Below are 15,996 nucleotides of genomic sequence, written 5' to 3'. Positions count from 1 at the left end.
GAAATATAGACTAAGCCATAGCCATAAACTCTACTGAACAGGGAACAATGTCTGCAAAATACAGAGCCAACCGAACCTCATTTAATTTACTTACATAGCAAGACAAGAAACAACATAAGACCCACGAGAATACTTTTTATCACGGCCTTTCATATCAGACTATCTCCATTTGTTCTTTCTCTTTCTACTCTTTTGAGCAATAGCTGTCACATGCTCAAAATAGGAAGATTCAATTATCAAAGGTTTGACAGAAAATTGATAGAAGGTAGAAGCCCGTCTCTGGACGGACTACATCAGGAACACGCAGGGTGACGGCAACAGTCGTAAGAGGCATCGTGCACTGACGGCGGTGTGGACTGCGTGTTGGTGAAGACACGGCCGGACCCCTCAGATCCTGTTGCCAGTGATTTCGCTTTGGGCAGCCCATGTAACCTCTCTGAATCTCAGTGTCCTCACCAGCGTGGCCAACAGCACACACTTCAAGAGCACTGCTGTGAGACGACCTCAGCTCACATTTGCACAATCTCTACTGCAGAGACTGACACGTAATAGGTGCTAGGAAAGATGCACTACCTTTTTCTGCCTCAACAGTTATTATTTTTTATTACATAAATACATGAAAAAGCAGTAAAAGGCTTTTGAACTATATTCTCAGTCACCTACAACGTAAGAAGGTTAGTATCTTTTGTTCTTTATTTTCCCTTCCTATGATCCTCCAGGACTTTAAAGTTTCTTGCAAATGAAAACTCAATCCATATATTCATTGAAATGTAAACATTCAATCAATCATTACATTTTCTTTCTGCTGAAGGTCTTTCACTGCTTAATTCAAGCAACAAGATAAGGAAACTCAGAAACCAAAAAGGGACCACTGATTCACCAACCTTGTTTATCTTTCTGCTTTGTTTGCTTCTATTATTTTATTTACCTTTTGATGATGATTCCTGGACACTTGAAATGAAAGAAAACCTTTCTATGTAAGGAAAGCAGAGGACTAAAATTTCCTTTCCTAAGGAAATGACAATGAAAGATGAGGGATGAGAGGACAACCCGCATTCTGTGTACCCCTGCTATGGTCACATTATAACTTTTCTGCCTTACTGTCACCCTATTAATTGCTCTTGGAAAATGGAACGAAGGATGACTTCAGCTGGGGCACCTTCTAGACTTGGTCCCCTGCTAGACTTGATGAACAGGTCTGCGTCTATATGTGAGGCCCTCCCTCAGCCCAGAGCAGCACAGCAAGGCATCCTGCAAGGTGCCCTATTCCTGCAGTCCAAACCCAGATCCGTGAACACGACAGCTTAGTGAGATATGGGACAACATCCCCACATGAACCTTCATGTACCTTCATCAACCCAACAAGCCAAAAATGCCCGCCTGGCAACCTGCCGCTGAGACCTTCTGGTCTGGATACCACATCCTGCCTCTTGGCTGAATGAAGATCTTCAGACCCCAGCTGAGTGTCTGCCTTCCCAGCCAGGAGCTGCCTCCTCCAAGAAGCACGGGTATTCCAGGTCTGGCTCCTCTCTGATCTGTCCTGCCTGATGGCACAGCGACCCCAGGCTCTGCCAGGAAATGACAGTGAGGGCTGGGATCACGTCCTTTATCCAACTCACTCAACAAACTCTTGGGGAAAAGGGGACAGAGAGGGGAACAAATCTTTTCCGGGACTGGGGTGGGCTGGGGCCCAGGCAATTTTGTTGTATTTCATTGTGTGCTTTCCTAGAAGGACCACCCACTGTGCATTCTGCCAGGGCCGGGGCACGAGCCCACTCCCAGAAGGCCCTGCGCACAGTCACCCTGCACTAGGCACGGGGTCTTCCTCCACTTCCGGCCCACGCTAGCCCGGCGCAGGTGCGGATGGGAAGCCAAGCACCTGCCCATTGGTCTCCGTGCAAGTGTGTGAGAAAGGAGGAAAATCAGAACTTTCCATCTTTTTCTTCCGGTAGGCAAACCTTTACCTCCCTTTTGGATAACACAGGCCATTGTGCCGCCTATAAAAGGAATAAGTGGAGTGACTCTGTTTTGGTGGGAACTGTACAAATTCACAAAGATGCCAGACGCTGTATCACCTGAAGTCACTTATAGTATTCATTACCCCTACATCTTTAGGAGAGCTGCAGGTGCCCTAAAAGGGCCCATTCCCTCTACAATTTCAATCCTCAATGCGCTGTGACCAAAAAAAAAAAAAAGAAAAAAAATGGGGCTAACACTATAACTCCCACTCCACATATCGGCATAAATCCCATTCCCCTGGGGTTGTTGTGAGGGTTAGACAATTTCAAACAGGCAAATTATTTGGCACAAATATATGTTTCAAAAATCGCCAGATCTCCTCCCCCTGTGCCGATGTGAGGAATGCCAATTAATTTTAGTGAGGGCACAGCTATTGATTTAGTGACAAATAAATGCACAGGCTCCTGGGACGACATCAGCTCCAGCTCTGCCACCTCCTAGCTTTGTAACGTGGCACAAGTTTGGTATGTCACTGTCTGCCACAGCAGAATGGGCTAACACTTACTCTGGCGGGAGCTGCGCGTTGTAATTGTAAATGAGATGACACGTGTAAATATAGATCATCACACAGCATATGCTCACTCGGTACTGAGGCCCTTTGTCTCCCACACAGCAGGGTTCCTTTATTTTTAAACACTGCACCAACATGCTTGGAACAGCCAGCCGCCTCCCAGGACCAGGACGGAATCAGCATCAGTACGCTGTCCACACATCACAATGTGCTGTGCAAACCATGAAGCCACTGGAATTATTTCCCAAAAAAAAATTTGGCTTTCACCCAGCAGCAGATTCATCCTTAGGAAGCACAGACCTAGTTTTTGTTTCTGTTTTCATGTGTTTTTTTCTATCCCTAAAGCTTCATAAAATCATCTCAAGTCACACATGCCAATAACAAGGCATTTTCACTCAGATACATTTTCAAAGTCCACAACCTTTTCCTGCCCAAATTAAATACCGCACCATATATAAAATGCCCATCTGAAAAGTCCACAGATTTCACACAAACACGTGAGGGAATTGAGAAAGGGGAGAAGAGAACGTAGATCACCCTTTTTAGTTACTCAAGGACCTTTGATAAATTACAATTGAAGAGACCAGGAAAGATCAAACCTCTCACTTTTTAGGAGCAACACCTGTCTTCTTATCTCCCCTTCCAGACCATCTCCTTGTCAAGGAAAAGCTACGATTTAAACCACTTTCAAAATGGCAAAGAAAGTCCTTTTTCCTTAGAATAGAAGACAAAACCAATTTTCTTCCAACTTGCACACAACTTGGGTATTTGGTAAAGTTCTCAAGGCAAGAACCCTGAGGATTTTGCAAAGGACTTAGGACACTAATAGCCCTGTCTCACTCTGGTCCAAAAGTCCGACTGTTAGAATTGAAAGCGACACCCACCTCACTGGATGTTTTCACCCTTAGTTTCAGCTGCAGAAGCCTAATTCAAAGGAGACCCTCCAGGAGCCCTACCTGGGAGGACCTTGGGAGGAAGTGAAGGTTGTCCAGGAAGATGCGGGAAGCCAGAGCCCGGCTTGCCCTGCCCTGCTCATTCTCCCTGCTGGGATCCCTTAGCTCGTATCAGAAATGTGGGCTCCATGACACACAGTTTTAAAGTGACTGAATAATTCAGCCCTCATGTGACAGATGAAATAAGGACATTGAGGTGATGGGGTTCAGAACACGCTACCCCAAAACATGGCGCCTTGGCATTTGAGAAAACAGCAGAAGTGGGAAGGTCACTGTCACCTTCCCCTTGCATTTCTCCCCAAAGCAGCTCGGAAAACCTAGGAAGGATTTTCTAACCTTTCCCTGAAGCAGGTTGTAAGACCCCCAAGAGAGAGGTTCCCACCCTATACACACAGGAAAAGATCCAAAGACACAGGGGAGACAAGAAGAAAATGAACAAACAGGCCTTGTTAGGTCACCCCTGGTGTATTACCGTTAGATCAGACCCTCTCTGTCCAACCATATTTTTCCAGGAATTTCTCCCCATCAAACCCAAGCATGAAGATACACAATTTACCTGCTTCTTCAGCTCTTCCTTTCCTTAGGCAGGCCCCCGTGGCATACAAAACGTCTATTAAATAAATTCATGTGCTTTTCCGTTGTTAATCTCAGCCATGAACCTGGAGACAGATGAGGAAAAGATATTTCTACTCCCCTACAGAGGCCAAAAATATTACAATCAGCTCCTGAAATATTCCACTGGATAAATGAGTGAGGCCTGGTTGTGGCTGACAATAACCTTTTAAGAAGAAACTATGAGCAGACATTAGAGAGATTTTTCTGGCCCCTACACAGCTAGAGTGACTACACAACCCAATTGTGGTCAAGAAGACATCACAGTAAAGTCTGCTGGGGGGTTCTGGAAGGGCTTTCACTTTTCTGACAAAAGGGACAAAGTAAGAGGAGAGTTCTTGGCGTTTCTCCTTCCTCTTTCATTCTAAGTGTGTAACAACATGATGACCAGTGCTACAGCAGCCATATTGACACCATGAGGTGCAACCCAAAGACAGAAGGCCAACATACTTAGAATGGGGGAGTAAGATGGAGAGAAAGAGTTTGGGTCCTTGATGACTCAAACAAATCTTAATAAATCTGAAACCACCTGTCACTTCTGGTTAAGTAAGCAATAAATGTCCTTAAACTAAAATACACTGTTAGTCTGGTCTTTATTACTGTATCTCACCCAGTACAACACAGTTCTCTGGATATTTCAGAATCAGAAGGTTCCACCTTAAGTGGCACCTATATTTTCCTACCACTTATCTCTAATTTCTGTTTCCAAACTAAAGTCATGTGGCAAATTAAAAAGCAAGGGTGAATGGTACAGCCACCTTGGAAGAGAGTTTGGCACCTTCTTACAGTTAAACATAGTCTTACAATACAATACAATACAATACAATACAATACAATACAATACAATCTTACAATACCTAGGTATTCAGCCAAACGAGTTGAAAATGTATGTCCATACAGAAACCTATGCTAGAATGTTTATAGAACCCTTATTCCAATCAAGATGTCCTTCAGTAGGCAAATGAATAAACAAACTGTAGTGTAGACAGCTAATAGAATACTACTTGGCAATTAAAAAAAAAAATCAGCTCTTAGGCCACAAAAAGACATAGATGAATCTTAAATTCATATTTCTAAATGGAGGAAGCCAGTCTAAAGAGACTACATGCTGTATGATTCAAACTATATGACATTCTGGAAAATGCAAAACTAGGGAGACAGTCAAAAGATCAGTGGTTGCCAGGGGCCTGGAGGCCACGAGGAGGGTAGCGGGGTGAAGAGGTGGACATACGGGATTTTTAAGGCAGCAAAACTATTCTGTATGATACTGTAATAGTGGACACGTGGCATCACGCAACCTTCAAAACCCACAGAACACACAACACAGAGAGTGAACCTTAATGTAAACTATGGTCATTAATTAATAATAATGGATCAATACTGGTTTACTAATTATAACAAACGTACCACACTAATGCAAGATGTTGATAACAGGGAAAACTGTTTGGAAAGGGGCTATCTTCTGGAACTCTCTGTACTATCTACTCAATTTTTTCGTAAATCTAAAACTGTTCTAAAACAAAAAACCTATTATTAGTAGGGGGAAAAAAGCAAGAGGAGGTGAGGGGTGGGGAACCCTGAAATTATAATCGTTTTCTTCTCAAATGAATCCAGAAAATAACCCAGTTTAAGGCATGGACGGCCAGCACTTTCCATCCACACTGGTCCACGGATCCTCCCCTAACAAGACCATCTCTGCATGTCTAGCTGGTCTCCCTTCCACCCTCACTCCGTGTGGCCAACTCTCCAATGCACACTGCCCACTGTCCAGTGCAGGTGACCATGCACCAGGATGACCATGGGTATCCCAAGCTCTTTTCTCATCCTGGTCCTATCACTGCCTCTCCTGGCCACAGGCTCAGCTTTCTAGCGCATCCTACTTTGCATGCTATTTTTACCTCCCACAATGACATCTCTGGCAAAGAACGCATCCTTTAGATGCTTCCTTATGTTAATGGGAGTAACGACCCAGTAAATAATAAATTCCCCAGACCCTTCAGATTGTTTCTATAAAGGTTCCTTACAACCAAGACATTGTTAAATCACTCCCCATCTGCTAGGCCCAGATGCTAATCAGTGTTGAGATCTAACTCTTCTGTGGAAATGTAGCAAGGTTTGCAAACTCAGTATAAAAAGAAGGACCATACCAATAAAGTTTCCCAGATCTTTTTTCCCCGTAGTTTTCTTTGGGGTTTGGAAGGCTGGCTTAAAATTTTAGTTCTAAGTAGACTGATGTTGTAACTGGGTAATTATTGCTTAAGGAAAAATATCTAGTCTTAAAAAAAAAAATACACTCAGTTACTGCTTGGCTAGCACATCTTCCCTTCCTCTTTTCCCCCCCTTTTTTAATTTTTTTATCTTTTCTGAATTAAATGCTGATGGCACACGATGGGGAGTCCTCACTGAAAGTATGGGCTCTATGAAATTTGCTGGAAGAAGGCATTTGCTGAGCAAACATCTCCTGGAGAGAAGTCACTGTGGCCAGATCAATGAAGTAATCTGATAATATGGGCCACCAACTGGGGCACTCACATGGTTGTGTGAGGCAGCATCATTCTGAGTGATAATGGGATTGTATCTGAATGAATCATTCCCAAGAGTAGGGACTGGGTGTTTTTAATACCTCCAAACCAAAACAATAATAAGAATGAATAAAAGCTAACGACTCCACAGAAAAAAATCAGGCTTTCTCATAGCTCCATTCTTTGCACTTACTGTTCCCTCTGTCTGGAATGCCCTTGGCTCCTGGCCCACTCCCCCAGCCCCTCCAGCCTCAGACTGTCTCACTGGACCCCATCTCTGTCTTTCAAGCCCACATGCAGTACTCAGGATATTGCAGGAAAGTTCTTGCTTTGGAAACACTTCCAGATTCCCCAAAAGTGGTTATCACTGCCTCCTCTCTGTTCCATGCCACCTGGTTACCTATCTCCTCTCCTAGTGCCTATCTGTTTGCATGTCTTTTCTTCCCTTGACAGAGAGCTCCGGAGGACAGGGCCTCTCTCTGGGACAGTATGCTGCCCACAGAAGGTCACCGGCAGACACCTACTCAATACACCAATCACAGAAGAAACAGACACACAAATGAACTCGACACCTATCCTGCATGCGGTGGCTTTAAAAAAATCCTGTAAATAAAGTCTCTTTCAGCAAGAAATATTTTCAGCTTGATGAAATATTAAACTGCATCATGGGCATCATTTAGCACAAATATAAGCCCATGAATTTTAACTCTGGGGAAGGCTTGCTTATCTGCAGTTATTCTTCCAAGTCACAGAGAAACACAAAAACAATATAGGTCTTTCAAGTAAAACACTTCCATGTTGCTTTAACTGACACAAATATCTGTGATGAAATGAAATGCACACGATTGCAAATGCTATCCTCGTAGGCAATAGGTTCCTTCACTTGACATTTTAGGCAGCCACAAACCAATTAAACTTGCAGGTGCATGGGGCACTGAAGTCATACGTGGCATGCTTACTAGAACTCAGGGTGTCGGGTCTCTGATGGGAATGAGCAGGTCAGGAAGATAGGTTTATTCATGTTATGGCAGTTAAAACACAAACTGGCTGAATCCCAGCCCAGCCAGTTGACTTCTGATACTTTAGAGGCTTTATAGAAGAAACCAGAGTGTCCTGAACTCACTGGCCTCAGGGCATGGTGCCCAGTGCTGCCCTGCCCCAGGGGTCAACTCTGCTTGTCCCAACGGCTGGTCCCCGGGAAGTTGGCCTCAGGGGGGCTGACCATGGGAGCATGGGTCAGAGTTCACCGGGGAACCCACCCTATTAAGGAAAATGTCAACACTTCCTTCCCTTATCAGAAATTCCCAGTCTACTGTGGCTATAGGCGGAATCAGGGAAGCAGGTTCAAGCTGTGAGCCGAGATACCACTTGGCTCTAGGGGTATTTTCAAGCTTCTATGAGGACCTCATCCTCAACCCTGCATTTTAGGGTCTGGCCCATCATTAATCCGAAAGCTTGAGTACCCTCCCTGGCTCAGGCCCTGCATCAAACACCATCAGCTCAGCAAATAGCCATCCTCCTGGGTGATTAGTAGGGAAAAATGGTGCAAGGGGGAAATGTGTGGCACCAAAGTCTTTGATTTTTTTCCCCACTCTATCTGTATTTTCCACTCTCACTGCAAATGTGAAAAGTTTCCATTGTGCTGAGATACTGAATTCAGTATGACAAAATAATGAGGGACATACAACTATAAAAAGGAAATATTCTTAGGAAAGAAAAATCAAAGCAGTAAGAAAGTAAGAATAATCTTAGTCTTGTGTTTTGAGTCTTTAAAATGTAGTGGTGTCTAAACAATCTCAAGGGTCCTTCCAAGTTTAAACTGGATGACTCACTAGCAATCAGGAAAACGTAAATTACAACAAGATACCACGTTCACCCTTCTGATGAGCAAAGACTAAAAGAAGTCATCAATATCACATGTCGGTAGATTATGGAGTAAAAAGTATCACATACCCCGCTGCATGGAGCACAAATTAACACAGCCTGTGTGGACAACAATTTGGTGATTTATAACAAAGTTGAGTAAAATTCTATGGGGCTTTTATTCAATCCAGAATAATCACACACATGCTCAGAGTGACACGGACAAAAATATGCACTGAAGAATGATTTTTTTTATGGTGAAGTTGGAAACAACTTCCATGTCTATAAATAGATAAATGTAATCTAGTCTTAAGGTGACCCAATATAAAATAGTTAAATGTAAAAGTTATATTTATAAACATGGCTTAATCTCAAACACATTATGAATGGCCCAAACAAGCTGTAGAACAATATCTAAATACCAGACTATTTATGTAAATTAGAAAATAATATTATATATAGTTTATGGATGTGTGTGTGTGTATGTATGTGTATGTATATATTATATACATAAAGTCAGTGGTTCTCAAACAGGGAACTCCCCCCTCCTCCATGGGGACACTTGGCAATATCTGGAGACATTTCTCTTTGTCACACCTTGGGCAGGGAATGCTAATGGAAACTGCATCCTACAATGCAAAGAAAAGTCTCCCATCAATAAAGAATTATCTGGCCTAACATGTCAATAGCACCGAGATCGAGAAACTCTGCTCTGGAACTCTGGAATAAAGTCGTTTTTACATTTTAATTATTTAACGAAATAATTTCCTGATACACTCATGTACCTCTTAAGCAGCCACTGGAGGCTGGGTGCTCCAAACCCCAAGATACAACGTGCCTTGTTTCCTCTTCCTTTAAAAAAAAAAAGTCAATAGTCAATTCTGACATACATTTTTCTCCACGTTGAACCCTGAGCGATTAGAATGTTCCCGATATCCTAAAGAACCGTCTTTTGTGTGCTACAGCCTTATTGTCAAGCAACCATTCCCAGGCCTGGAACTCACAATGCCTCCACATCCACAGCCATGCCTTCCCTGCCCCTACCTCATTTCGTGTCCCTCCCAACATGCTCCCAGGCTCTAACGGTGGTACATTTGCTGGCTACTGAATACGAATTGGTATCTCTCCTTAACAATTATTTCTACATTGTGTTTTCGTAAATCAAATCATGTTTTAAAATGAACTAAAGTAGGTCAGTCCTTAAAGGAACTTGCTAATGAACCTTTAGCAAGGTTTTCTATCACACAGTAATATCAACCTGATTCACCTGCTGCATTAAGCACTAATGGCTGTGTCAGGTCTGCAGGTGGCACACACATTGACACATTTCTTCTAAGAAAAGCTTCCCGTCTACACAGACATGGGCTCATCCTGACTAACTGGAGACTAGACCCACAAATGTCAAAAGTCAAAAGGAAGAATAATCAATTAATAACTCTCAAACTATACTGAGGTAGACACAAAAGTGGATCAATAACTCCAGTGATATTTTTTAAAAACATATGTCAGACCAGTGGTCACCAGGGATTAGGGGTGGGACAGGGGTTAATGGGAGCATGCGTCCATAAAAGAGTAGCTTCAGGGAGTTTCTCCGTGGTGACAGAACAGTTCTGTATGTTGACTGTGGTCAAGGCTACAAGAATCTATGCATGCAGTAAAATTTCATAGAACTATAAACACATAGGAAAACAGAATGGGTGCGTGTAAAAACTGGTGAAGTCCCTGTAAAGTCTGTAGTCTGGTGCATTATATTCTGAAAATGTCAGTATCCTGGTTTTGATAATGTTCTACCTCTATGTAAGATATGACCACTTGGGGGAAGCTGACTTAAGGGACTTCTTAACACCCTTTTTATTCTTTGTATTTTCTTATTCATCATAATTAGTTCAAAATTTTAAAAATTTAAATACAAATGTACAAACATGTCTCATATGAAAAAAATGTTTAACACCTTATGTCATTAGGGAATTGCAAATTCAAATTAACAATGAGATTCTACTACATACCTATTAGAATTGTTAAATACAAAAAACAATGACACCACCAAAGGTTGGTGAGGAAGTAGAGCAACAGGAACTCTCGTTCACTGCTGATGGAAGTGAAAAATGGCACAGCCACTTGGGAAAATATTTTGGCAGTTTCTTACAAAACTAAACATACTCTTACCATATAATCTAACAATCACACTCCTTGGTATTTACACTAATGAGTTGAAAACTTCCATCCATTCAAAAACCTGCACACAAATGTTTACAGCAGGCTTATTCATAATTGACAAAACACAGAAGCAACCAAGATGTTCTTCAGTAGGTAAATGGATAAATAAATAAATTGTGGTACATCACACAATGGAATAACATTGAGTGATAAAAAAAAGAACTATCAAAGCATAAAAAATGTATTAATCTTAAATGCATATTTCTAAGTGAAGGAAGCTAGTCTAAAAAGGCTACAGACTGATTTCAACTGTATGACATTCTGGAAAGAGCAAAACTATAGACACAATAAAAGCATTAGTAGCTGCCAGCAGTTTGGGGGATGAGAGAGAGATTGGTGAAATTCGGGGGATTTTTAGGACAGCAAAACTCTCTTGTATGATAGTAAAATGGTGGATACATAATATTATGCATCTGTCCAATCTCATAGAACTGTACCAAACAAAGAGTAAGCCCTAATGCAAACAATGAACTTCAGTTAATAATAATGTATCAATACCTGTTCATCACTTACAACAAATGTACCATAGTAATGTACCATGTTAGTAAAAGGGGGACCCTTGCAGGGGAAAGAGGGGATATGGGAACTATGTACTTTGTGCCCAATTTTTCTATAAACCTAAACTATTCAAAAAAACTATTATTTTTTAAAAAATATGTATTAATGTAAAAATATTAATTTCAAAAACTTGTGTGAAGTCTACTTAGAAGCCCACTTTGGTAAGGAACAGTGAATATCACATTAAATACAGACAGCTGCATTAGTGTTTTTCCATGCATGTCCCATCTGTAAAGAAACAGCTAACATGTGGCAAAGGGACAGTAATGCTTGCAAAACTTCCCTGAAATAAATACAAAGCCATATAAGTAGAGGTTGAATTCTACCAGTGTCCAGGTTACACAACAGATACACATAGTGAAGTTGAAACCCTCAGGAAGAATCCACGCGGCATGGCTACCTGATTATGCATCACTCTCCAAGACTGGCTGGACGAAAGATGGCAATGAGTTCAGAAAGTCCCTACCTTTCCCTCCAACACACTGCAACTAGATTCTGCTATCGGTGGCAAGTAGAAAAATAAAAGCAGAGTGATATTTGCACTCCCATGTTAACTACAGCATTATTCACAATAGCCAAGAGGTAGCAGCAACCTAAATGGCCTCTAAGAGATGAATGGTTAAAGACATTGTGGCATACAAATACAATAGAATATTATCCAACCTAAAAAAGAAGGAAGTCCTGTGACATGCCACAACACGGTTGAACCTTAAGAACATTAAGTGAAATAAGCCAGTCACAAAAAGACACAAACTGTATGATTCCACTTATATGGGTTATTTAAAGTAGCCAAACTCTTAGAAACATAAAGTACAACAGTACTTGCCAGAGACTGGGGAAAGAGGAAACGTGGAATTATTGTTCAATGGGTACAGAGTTTCAGTTATGCACAATGAAAAATTCTGAAGATCTGTCACATAATAACATGTATATGTTTAGCACTATTGTACTGCATACTTAAAAATGGTTAAAGTTGTGAATTTTGTTATGCGTTTTTTACCACAATAAAAAAAAATGTTTTTTAAATAAAATAACAGCCCTGAGCATGACTTTCACAGAATTATCTGGAAATTTAAATATTGTTTACAAATCTGGCCATGACACAGAAAGCTTAAATGAAACTCTCATACAACAGAGGGCAAAGAGTTCAGCACAAAGGCAGCAGCATAATACCAGCAGAAAGGGACTCCAGGACACTGACCCCAACAGGGCTTTTGCAAATTAAAAAAAAAAAAACAAAAAAAAAACTGAACAAAATTAGTTTCCTGAAACCTACTGGATACCAGAAGCTCATGGGTGGCTTTTCAGGTTGACCTCGCTTTGAACTACTGCTGATTTCTGTTAACTATCTTCTCTTAACTAGTATCGATAATGAAGGGAGCTATCATTAGTGGGGCACTAGTTTTGTGCTGGTTTACATGCATCATTTCATTGACTCCTCTTCACAACATTATATGGCAAGTGTCCTGGCTGTGTATTGCTGTGTAATGAACCATCCCAAAAGTTAGCGGTTTCAAACGACAATCATTTTGTTTTGCTCATAAAACTAGAATTTGAGCAGAGTTAGGCAGGCATGGCTTGTCTATGATCCATGCAGACAGCCAGGGAAACTCAAATGGGGCTCCCTGGGGGATTCCCTTGTAAAATCATCATTCATACAGCTGGCAAGTTGGTGGTTGTTGTCAGCTGTGGGCCAATTCCTCCCACTTGGCCCTTTCCATGAGCTGCTTGGGCTTCCTCACAGCATGGTGGCTAGCTTCCTTCCAAGAGCAACACTGCGTAGCAAGACGGATACGCACAGCATTTTTATAACATACCCTTGCAAATTGTAATAGCATCACTTTTGCTATACTTTATTGGCCAAGGCTGTTGCAACATTCCACTTAAGATCAAACAGAAGGGACATAGACTCTATTGCCAGATGGGAAGAGTTTCAGGGGGATATTGTAAAGACATGTGTGATGAGAGACAATGGTATGGCCATCTTTGGAAAATACAATCTGCCACAGTAAGTATTACCACTATCATCTTCATTTTGTATACAGGGAAACTGAGTCTTAGAGAGGTGATTAACTCCCCACTCCCCTCAAAGACACACAGCTATTAAGTAACAGAGCCAGGATCCAAACCCAGATATATAGGACTCCCAAGTCAGAGCCTTTAACCTCTATGACTATTTTGCTTCTGACTTCCTCTATAATTCCCACTGTCATTACTCTAGCTCAGATGGTCTCCACCTTTTTGGCATATGAAGAACTTATTTCATGTAACTGACATGAAAATAAGCCTGAACTCCCTAGCACTATAGCAGTCTAGTGACTGACACATTCAAAGCTCTGTTTGCTAAATTGGATGTGTTTTCTTTCCTTACTGCTCCTTGAAAGAAAGGATCAAGTTTAGTAAAACCTAATATTCACATAAAATTTGACTGAGTTCCTTGATCACAGCAAGAGTTTAATAAATGCTTATTTGAAGTGTACATACTTATCTCCATGTCTATCTCTCCAACCCAACCACCACCAGCACCACCAGACTGTGAGCCACTAAAAGGTTAGGCAGAGGGCTGGACGTCTCAGTTCCTGGAATCTTTCATCCCTCAAACACACACACACATACATACACACACACACACACACGCACGCACACACACACACACACACACACACACATATACCATGGGCTTCAACAGATGTCATGTTGAACAAATGAATGAATGAATGGCACATATGGACGAAAATGGGATGAATAGTAATCCAGGTTTATAATCACTTTCTTCATTTAAACAAGGGAAAACTAATCCACTGGGAGTAACAAGATCCCATCATTAGGCCTGCCAGCCCAGCCCTAAAAGAAGGCAACCTGACACATCTTGGTGGAGAAATAAAAAAAATGGCAGGTTTCAAGTTGGAGAGAAACAGACAAAGCTGCAAAGGGAAGAAGACATGAGTGAAAAGAGTTTTTAGCTGAATGAAGAAAAGGACACAATTTATAGGCCATCTGCTCTGACCCTTTTTGGCACCCTCCCTACTTGGATCCTGGGGTCAGTGAAAAATACATAAGGATGAAAGGAGGAGGGAAGGAATTAATGTTTGCCGATGCCTATTCCACGCCAGGCACTCTGCTAAGATCTCGGCTTTTACTCCCACTTACACATTTTCATAATAAAACTTGAAACAGCTGGAACAGGAAGTAGGAACAAGAAGTAGCACATTTTCCTGGCTCTTAGAAAACCATTTTAAGAAATAATTATGGAGATGTAGCAACTGATTTTACCTTACCAATACTCTAAATGGGAAATCCCATAGGTACCAATACTGGATTGTTAAAGGATGAATTCAAAGAGCAATATTCCCCTTCCCTACATACTTCTTTGCAAATAAATAAAGTCCCATTTTCTTACATTCACCACTCGCCACCAATTTCTTCTAGGCTTTCAACATCCACTACAACACTTTATTTTTAAATCATTGCTGCAACTATATGTTCTTTCTTTTCCAGGAACAAGTGGGTACAATGGATTTTTGTGGCAGTGATGAAAGTGGAAAGTGATAGTGGAGAAAAATTAATCTTTGTGCTTTTCATCATCAAAATTCTTTAAATAAAATCTAATTTTGCTGACTACTGCCCTTTTAAGTGTGTTAAATTAGACAGAGGTAATGTACTATGCTTTTCTAATTTCTCTATTGCATTAAAGGGTCTCTTTTCATACATACGGTCCATAGAAATGGCTTTTTGTACAGGGAGGAATCTCAGAAATATATTGTTGTGTTGAGAAAACTAATATTCATATGACTAATGAGCATATTTTTCCTTATCTGGTTCATAAAAATTTCCCCTTACTTCTGGTAATTATCAGACTCTTATGCAAAAGCACATACATTCTCCATTTCTCAAAACTCTGCCTCCCACTCCCACTTTTTTTTTCCCAGCAGTAATATCATGATGGTGTGAGATTAATTACATAGTCATCGATGGCTTTAGTTTTGATTTCACTCAGAATGGTGGCTCATGTCTTTCACTGCTATCAACACTGCATTATGGTTCGGGCCGTGTATATTTTTAACTAATATGTGCTTCGAGAGGAGAAAATTTTGTTCAAATCAAAGTGCCCTTCCTCACTCTCAACTACTTCTTACCTCTCTATTTTTGCTCAGAAAAAATAACAACCAAAAAAAATATTTGGAAGAAATAACATAATACTAACCATCATACAGTGGCACAGCTCAACTACGTATTCAGAATGCAGAAAATAATCCTTATGATTAGAGTACCTTTGGCAAAACTATTCAAAATCCTTGAGTAGGGATGATTTCTTCAAACAAATAAAATGCACTCCAAAAGAAAATGGATGGATCCATGGAATGGCTTCCAAACAGCTCTGTTCTGGGGATCCAAGGTGTTTGTGGGGTGCTCCTGAGGCTAAGGGAAGGTGTGCCCGTCCACCACACCCCAGCCTCAGCTGCTCACTTACACTTTATGTGTCTTATGGAGGAGGCTTCTGTGGTAGGTATCTTTTGAATAAACTACTGATTTTTACTTTAAATAACGAGTTTACTAGATGAAGACATCATTTATACCAGTGTATACCAATCAAAGTTAGTGTGCTAAGATAAATAAACACTATGTAAAAACAACTAAAGAAAAACCAATGCAACCATTGTTTTTGTTCTGCCATTTTTTTTTTCAAGAACAATAGTGGCTTTAAAATGTGCATGTGCATTCTTTGACGCTCCCATTAAAA

At 41.0% G+C, this 15,996-nt stretch overlaps 1 protein-coding gene across 4 annotated transcripts in view; it reads right to left on the bottom strand.

Moving 5' to 3' along the window:
* The window catches only part of ELMO1 (engulfment and cell motility 1), a 504,832-nt gene that overhangs the window by 455,895 nt on the left and 32,941 nt on the right, over positions 1–15,996 (bottom strand). Inside the window, exon 1 of one of the 4 annotated variants that reach the window (XM_012777575.3) lies at positions 4,040–4,899. The exons of the other annotated variants lie outside the window; for them this stretch is intronic. The gene's annotated coding sequence lies outside the window, so the exon portion shown is untranslated. Of the gene's footprint in view, positions 1–4,039; positions 4,900–15,996 lie in introns of those variants that run through there. 4 annotated transcript variants of the gene reach the window in all.

Source organism: Microcebus murinus, chromosome 9 (genome assembly GCF_040939455.1).
Source record: "Microcebus murinus isolate Inina chromosome 9, M.murinus_Inina_mat1.0, whole genome shotgun sequence".
Taxonomy (NCBI): domain Eukaryota; kingdom Metazoa; phylum Chordata; class Mammalia; order Primates; family Cheirogaleidae; genus Microcebus; species Microcebus murinus.
Note: the sequence above shows the minus strand (reverse complement) of the source record. Positions and strands in the feature narration are given on the sequence as shown.